Source organism: Sciurus vulgaris (genome assembly GCF_902686455.1).
Source record: "Sciurus vulgaris genome assembly, chromosome: 4".
In the NCBI taxonomy this organism is placed as follows: domain Eukaryota; kingdom Metazoa; phylum Chordata; class Mammalia; order Rodentia; family Sciuridae; genus Sciurus; species Sciurus vulgaris.
In genome coordinates, this window is record NC_136464.1 from 52610375 (window position 1) to 52619143 (window position 8769).

The window sequence follows — 8769 nt, forward strand, 5'->3', positions numbered from 1 at the left end:
GTGCTTTGCACAATATTTGGTAAGTTCTCAGAAATGATAGCTGGGGTGTAACTCAGTGGTAGTACACGTGCTTAACATGTGAGAGAACCTGGTTAAATCTCCAGCACCATAAAAAAAAAAGAAAAAATATATATTAAAAAAATGATAGCTTTGATGATAATCATAGCACATAGTGGCTCCTGACAGTTACTGATGCATAATTTATATAGCCAGGCACTGTGCTAAGTGCTTTAAAGGCACACTTTCTTTTCTATATTTATTTCTTTAGAAAAAACATGGATCAAATGTTTGATTTGATCATACTGATTTGACCATACTGAGTTATAGAAATGAAGATGTTGTTGAATTTTTTTGTATTTTTTTTTTCTTTTGTATTACTGGGAATTGAACCCAGGGATGCTATTTTACTGAGCTACACATCCCTAGTCCTTTTTATTTTTATTTTGAGACAGGGTCTTGCTAAGTTGGCCAGGCTGGTCTTCTGAATTAAAACTATAATTATTACTGGCTTCAGGCCTAAAATACTTCAAATTCATAAGTTATCCTTTTAAAACCGGCAAGAGGCTTTATTATGGATAATTTTGCTTTAAGAAAAAAGGTAATGAAGACCCAGTTTATAGTATTTAGATGAAATAACTGTGGTTGAAGAGAAGTTAAGTCAGTAAGTTAAACAATCCATCATTTCTGTTACTACTCACAACCCTGTGAGTAGGTCCTAGTATCACTCTTTCACAGACAAGAACACAGGTGCAGAGAGATTAGGTCAGTTTAGCTGCTAACATTAATTGAGAGCTTATTATGTGCCAGGGCATTAACAGGCTAGGCTAATGGCTCTGGCAAACAAAGCCTCAGTGACCTAAACTCAACAAAGTTTTATTTTTCATTTCCAACACAGGTGAATGGAGGGCCAGGAGAATAAACATGGAGGATGTAGAGAGCAGATATATCACTTCCCCTCAAGTTCCAAGGGGCATAACTCAGTCACATGGTCATAACTAACTTTAGAAGAGGATGGGAAATGGTCTAGGATGACACCCAGGAAGAAAAGAAACTATAGATACTAGTGAACATGAGCAGGCTTTTCACAAAAGACACTGAAATATATACAAATAAAATATTATGTATTTTAATACTTATAAGCCATAAGAGGTAATAAGTTATCCCATTTTATAGATTAAGAAAACTCAGATTCAAAAAGCCTAAGCAAACTCTCTCCAGGCCTCTTAGCTTTGCAGTGGCAAAAATCACACTACCAACTCAGCGAGCCTGTTCTTAAACATGTCCTTAGTCTTCACTCTGAGTTGGCCATGGTAACATAGGTACCAAGAAAACGCTGCAGAAATGACATGCTGTGGCTTCAGAGGCTGGATTATAAGATAACTTGGAACTTCTGCCTGGGTCACTTGGGATACTCTTTCTGGGAATCCCCCAGCCACAACCAAGAAGTTTGATCACCCCAAGACCACAATGCTGCAGCAGTTACAAGAAGACATGTTGGTCAACTGCCCCAGCTGAGCTCAGACAATTTGAGTGACACCTTCATGGACCTTCTAAATCACATCTGCCAGCTAATACCCCACAGAGACCTCTGCCATACCATGTGGAAGAGATGAATCATCATCTCAGCCTGCCTGAATCACTGACCCATAAATGAGATAAGAAAATGCCCTTGTTTTGAGTCACTATGTCTTGGGTTAGTTTGTCATGCATCAGTAGATAACCAGCACAGGGGCAGAGCCATTTTAGACCAGCAACACTGGCTTTTGACCACTAAATTAGCTTCTGGAGGAAGATGTGAATCACGAAAGGACAGAGCAGTCACATCCATCCTCCCCGACACCAGGTTCATGAAGATGAAGCTGCACATCTACAGAGTGATACAGGTGTCAACAGGGCCCTATATCTGCTCACAGTCCCACAGGGGATCAGAAGAGATAGGGGCCCAAAGGGTATAGGTGACAAAGGCCTTGAGGTGGGCAGGGTGGCACTATGACTTGGTTATGGCTTGTCTCCTCCAAAACTCATGTTGGAGTATAATCCCCATTATGAGGTATTAAAAGAGTAGAAATTAAATCTGATGATGGTGTTTAGAGGTGGGGCTTTAGGATCAGGTAAGTCATTAGGCAGTGCCTCATAATTCAATACTGGTGGTTTTATAAGATGAGAAAAAGGATGTGTGCTTCCTGTATCTCTGTGTTTGATGTGACACCTCAGAACTCTGCCAGCAAGAGGGTCATGACTAGATGTAGCTCTTGATTTTGGACCAGAATTATGAGCCAAAATAAACCTCTTTTCTTTATCACATACTCAGTCTATGGTGTTGTGTTATTAGCAACAGAAAACAGACTAAGACTAGGGGAGAGACTGCCCAGAAGGGAACATCTACCCCTGTCAGCCCCACCCCTGGCTCTGTCCCAAACTTCAGCCACCCTACCTTCCTTCCAGGCCTACAGACCCTTGCTCAGAGATCTGCCTCGCCATGGTAAGGACTCCTGGGAGTCTGCTGGCCTCTAGGTCACAGCATGGCTTTGACAGCTGCCTCCTCTATCCCACCCCCCAGGGTGAGAAGGGCATCTACAGTATAGACTCCACAGGCAGGCCTTGGGAAAACTTGAAGAATCCTCCAAGAGAATCATCCCACCCTGCTCCTATCTACCCAGGGACTGACCTCCCTACCAAGCAAGCAGAACCAGCTACCCATATCCTCCTCCACCTAAGCTCCCTCTGTTCTGCCTGGATCATTCCTCCTGGTTTCTGCATTACCCTGTTCATCCAGGCTTCCTGACCCATCTGATGCCAGGTCAGCTGGTCCTCTCTCCTTTGGAGCTACTAGCATTACCCCTCCCTGGATTCCCTGCACCCTAGCTGCTACTGAGCCTTCCGTCAGCCCTCCACCTGCCTCTCTCCGGAAAATCCCCTTCTTTCACAGACCAGTGCCAGTATTCTGGCCCTGCTCTTGTGCCTTCTGAGCCTTTGATGGGGCTCCCGTGACCCACAACTGCAACCCTGTCAGACCAGCTTTCTGGGGTTCTAGTTTAGTGATATTGACTTTGGGATTAATTGGGGAGGAAGGTTGCTTACGAAGCAGAAATGAGAAAATACAAGGATAATAAACTGAGGACAGGTTAATTTTCCCAGGATCAGGTGTACAGTTTAAAAAGAGTGCTGGGAAAGGTACTGTGTCACCTGGATGGTGCATTTGTAGGTAGGACTATCAAGGGTAAAACTAGGGGAAAGAGCAAAGGGGCTCTTTTGGTTTCTTTTAAACAATGCCACATAGATATAAACAAGCACTCTGTACAGTCCATACAAAGCACCCATGACACCAGCGCCCATTTCTGAGGGATTGTTTTTTTTAATATTTTTTTAGTTGTAGATGAACACAATACCTTTATTTTATTTATTTATTTTTATGTGGTGCTCAGGATAGAACCCAGTGCCTCTCACGGGTTAGGCAAGTGCTCTACCACTGAGCTACAACCCCAGCCCCCTGAAGGGTTTTTAGGGTCACCAATTCTTTACCATTTGGACCAGTTGTCCTATCCATAGATGGCTGCATCAGGATGTGCACTGTGTTATTATAACACATACCTGATATAATCAACTTATAAAGAGAAAAGGTTTCTTTTGGTTAACAGTTTGAGAGGGCCCAGCCCATGATCAGGTGACTCTATTACCCTCTGGGGAGGGTGCTGGAAGTCAAGGGTGGGGAGCATGTGGCAGAACAAAACCGCTTATCTCGTGGCTAGAAAGCAAAAGAGAGGAAGAGGAAGGGACCAGAGCCCCTCAATCTCCCTGAGGGCAGGCTCCCTATGACCTTAAGACCCTCACGAGGCCCCATTTTCTTCTCCTTCCCCTTCCCCTTCTTCTTCCTCATCTCCTCCTCTTCCTCTTCTTCCTCTTCCTCTTCTTCCTCATCTTCCTTGTCTTTCATCTTCTTTGTCTTCGTCTTCTCCTCCTCCTCCTCCTCCTCCTTCTTCTTCTCCTCTCCTCTTCCTTCTCCTCCCACCTCCTCCTTTTCTTTTCTTTTCTTTTTTTTTTTTGTACCAGGGGTACTTAATCACTGAGCCACTTCCCCAGTCCTTTTTTTGTATTTTAAGATAGGATCTCATGAAGTTGCTTAGGGTCTTGCTTGGTTGCTGAGGCTGGCTTTAACTTTCCATCCTCCTGCCTCAGCCTCCCAAGTCACTGGGATCACAGGCGTGCACCACTGCGCCTGGCTAGGCCCCACCTTCTAAAGGTGCCCTCATCTCCTATTATTACCTCTCTGGGGACCAAGTCTTTAACCCATGGCTCACTTGTCATTAAAGAACTAGAAAGAATACTTTATTCAGGACTCATGCAAGAGGATTTTGCAGTGGGGGAAAGATTGAGTTCAACTCTAAATATAGCATGGGCAGTGGAAATTTATACCCAAAGAGCAGCGTAGGGGGTGAGTGGATGGGAAGTTCTTAAGAGGAAGCATCAGCAGTAAGGGGGATCCTGGCTAAACTGACCTAACAGGATCCTTGCTGGAACAGGTAAGGTGATCAGACATCACCTGGGAGATGATGGAAGATGAAGAACCTGATGGGATATTGAGTGTGATCAGATATCATGTTTGGGAAGGAGGTCTTGCCACGCTGATATAGCAGAGTCCTTGCTGAAACTGGATTATACAATCAAGTGCACAGTTGGGCCTAGGAGAAAGTCTAGAGCTGGCTAGAGTTTGGTCAAGCTCTGAGAGAATCTTTGTCAGCAGCTCCCAATATCCATCCCAATATCTATCCTCCTCTTTGACTCAGGTAAATGTGGCCAAGTGACTACATAATGAATATTGAGATGGAAGTGGAATTCTGATGTGGAACTTGAGAATCTGCTCTACAAGAGAGCCATGTGTCCTTTGGGTCCTGCCTTCCTGGTGCCACCTGCAGCAGGGATTGCTGGGGCTCTCTGATTGTCATGGGCAGCCTAGGTGGCCACATTTTTACATAAGAAAGGGGAAAAAGCTATCTCATTTAAGTTCCTATTTCCAAGTCTCCGTTACTTGTCACTGAATGTGATCTTAAGTGTTCTGTCTCCAGACCCACAGAAAGCAGAGGCCTGTGAGGTCATCTGATGAATGGGCTGCCATGGTGGGGTGGGGAGGCTCTTTCGTGAAAGGGGATCCTGGCCCAGTGAGGGCCTCGGAGAACGTGAAAGGGAGACAGAGCCAGAGGTAACAGGATGGAGGAGGGTACTTGGAGTCAAGTGGGGAAGCAGGAGCCATGAGGCAGCAGAAGTCAGAAGTGAACAACCAGAGGGAGTCAGGTGGTGACAATGGCAATATCAGAAGCAAAGCAGGGAGGAGCTGAGTCCCCTGAAAGTCAGAGCCCTGGAATGTGCAGCAACCTGCAACTGAGAACCCACAATAATCTGGTCACCAGAGACATCAAATCTTCAGACATTCACATTCTCTGGGACGGTCTTTGTTTTCCTCAAATGAGATTCTCACAATGGATCTCTCAAGTCCCTGAGTGGGAGTCTATTTTTTTTTTTTTTTTTTTTTTTTTTTTGCAGTGCTGGGGATCGAACCCGGGGCCTGTGCTTATAAGCAAGCACTTTATCAACTGAGCTATCTCCCTAGCCTCAGGAGTTTATCTTTTGGCCCATGAAAGAATCTTGTCCATTCTCGTCTTGAACTTCAAACAGAGCCCACCACATGACAAGAATGAGCACCTTTTAGAGGATGATTCAGTTCAGTTCCACAAATGGCCACCACGCAGGGTACGTGGGATGGCCTATCTCATTCTTCATCCAGCTTTGTCCCTCCAGAGAAGTGGCAACGTCTCTAGCCAAAGAGATGATTATATACTGCTCACCAATATACCACCATCACAATCAGTGCCACAGAACTGAGCTGCTTCCTGGGTTGGGAATGAAGCAGCATGAAGAGAAGAAACCTTGGTGCACAAGGATGCAGGTTTTCATTCCAACTCCACCCTTTAACCAGGTGAAGGAACCTGCACAGATTTTTAACTCCCTTGAACCTCAAGTTCCTTAAGGGTCAAAATAGGAAAGACTGGACTGTGGTTGTGGCTCAGTGGTACAGTGCTTGCCTAGCACACATGAAGCACTGGTTTGATCCTCAGCACCACATAAAAATAAATAAATAAGTAAATAAATAAATAAATAAAACAAGGGGAAAAAAACAAAATAGGAAAGATTACCTGCATTGTTCAGGTCTGCTGTGCGAATGGCAATGAGGAAGCAGCCCAATGCCTGGCACATAGTAGATGCTCAATAAAAGCTTGAGTGTCTTTTATTCCTGCCAAGACAATCAGAACTTGGAAGGAGAATCTTTATTGTTGTCTGTCCTGAGTTGGGGGAAGGAAAGCTGGTCACAAAGACCCCAAAATAGGTGCAATCTTTTCCTGCCACTTCTCAGAACAGCAGTAGGGCACAACAGGGCAATCATAATCAGCCTGTTTCCAAAAGGTCATCATCTGGATTTACTTTCACATTCTTTTAAATATATGTACATGATTTATAAACTTTTGCCAAGCACTTTTACATACAGAAACTGACTCTGTATTCTGTCACAGATTTCTTAAATATGGTTGTAAACTTAAATTAGGATATTAGGCTATAATGACAAATGCAGCCCTCTTCCATAAAAGCCTGATTCTCCAACTACTAGAATATTTACTTTAATGAAAAGGGTCTTATAGGCACTCCAGACTCCCAGCTGATCTTTACCCTGGTCCTTACACAAAAACCTCCTCACTTTTTCCATGAAAACCTTGGTGTGGTCTGGCCAAAGTATAGAAGCTTTCAAACACATACGTATGCACACATATGTGCATGTGCGTGCACACACACACACACACACACACACACACACACATGCCTAAGGCAGGCTTATGAGAAAAATCTGGAATGTCCTGGAGCTTTTTTTTTTTTTCAATTACAGCTCAGTAAAAATGTCCTCATAAAAGTCCTAGGTAAGCAATTGCTTTGCCAGCAGGATGAGGCTACCCACATCCCAGGGAAGCGTGCTTGGTGTGATTAGGGGAGGAAGGGCAGGAAGCCAAAGTCGGTTCCTTCACCATCCCCCCTGGCCCCAGTCTCACTCCCGCCTTCACGTGTAACACACACAATGGGCTCCTCTAAAGACCTGAGAACACGGTATCCAGGGAGTTCCTTCTTTCTGCAGCCTATGTGTGTCTAGCCAAGAGGCCAGAAGTTGGTAGGCTCTCTATCAGGTATAATATTTTGAAAATACTTAATGGCTATGTTTTTTCATTCCTCTCCCCTATAGACAAGTTCCCCAGCAGTAGGATTGGCAAAGAAAATTCAAGACAACCAGTTCAATTTGAATTTTAGATAAGAAAAAAAAAAAAAATGTTTTCAATTTATTTATTTATTTAGGAGACAGAATCTTGCTAAGTTGCTGAGGCTGTCCTTGAATTTGTGATTCCTGCCCTGCCTCTCAAGTTGCTGTCATTACAGACATACACTACCACTTCTGACACAATAAATACTTTTTAAAATAAATATGGCCTGCATGTTTCAAGAGACATACACTAAAAATGAGTATTTATAAATCAGTCAACCTTACCTGGAAGTCATTTCACCATTATGATCCCAGAGAAATGAGAAAAGGAGGTCAAATCAAGTAGGAGGAGGCCAAGAAGATGTGCTGGTAAGAAAGGAAAAGAAAATGGACACGCAACAAATACCTGAGATAACTTAAAAGGAGGAAAAGTTTGTGTTGGCTCACAGTTTGGGAGGTTTCCATCCATGGTCAGTCAGTCAATTGTTTTTGGGTCAGTGATGAGGCAGGGCATCATGGCAAGGGCATATGGCAGAGGAAGCTCTCATCTCATGGTAGTCAGGAGGCAAAGAGAGAGAGGGGTCAGGTACCAATATCCTTTTCAAGGACACAGCCCCGAAGACCCAACTTCCTCAACTCGGCCTTACCTCTTAAAGGTTCAACAACTTCCCAACAGTGCCATTGGCAAGGGATCAAGCTTTTAACTCAGGGGCCTTCAGGGGACATTTTAGATCCAAACTACAGCAGAGGTTGGTTGAAGAAGATGGAAATAGAGGAAGCAGCAGCTGGCAAAAAAAACCCTATGGGTAGTGAGCCCCTTCTCTAAGATAATGTCCCAAATAGAGGTGGGGTACTAGACAGACTGAGGGAAAACTGAAAAGGAGAGTGGGGTTGGGGTTTTGCTCTTGACCCATTTAGGTTTCTGGAAGGAGATTATGGTGCATTCACATGGGTGAGCAGCTACAGGTCTTCGTGGTCCTTCCCCACATTGCCTCCTGCAGTCAGCCCCAAGGTACAGCAAAATCCATCTTGAGCAAGAGAGGGGATTCAGAGAGCCTGAGCTTTTAACTGGGAAGAGACCACGGTCCTGTTATTTAGCCATTAAGTGTCCTCAATTCCCAGAAAGGTGACAGGGGGCATGTATGGAAAGTTAGAAGGATAAAAATAAGTGCCTCATTTTCTTCATACCTCCCAGTGCAAATAAAAACAGAAGATGAGTGCAATGGCATCACATGTCTTGCTGGTACTTCCCCCTCTGTTTCTAGAATACTTCCCAGGATGTACTAGGTGCTCGACCATTATTTGACATACAGAAATGGGTAGAATCGGTGGATTTTTGACCTGATCCAAGCCTGACTGAATGTAGCAGTGAGTGTCTCTTGTGGTCTGAGGCCATGCTCACTGACATCCCTCTCTCGAGACTGGCCTTGGGGACAGTATGAGACCATGTCCAAAGACATGTAGTGAGTTGCTTT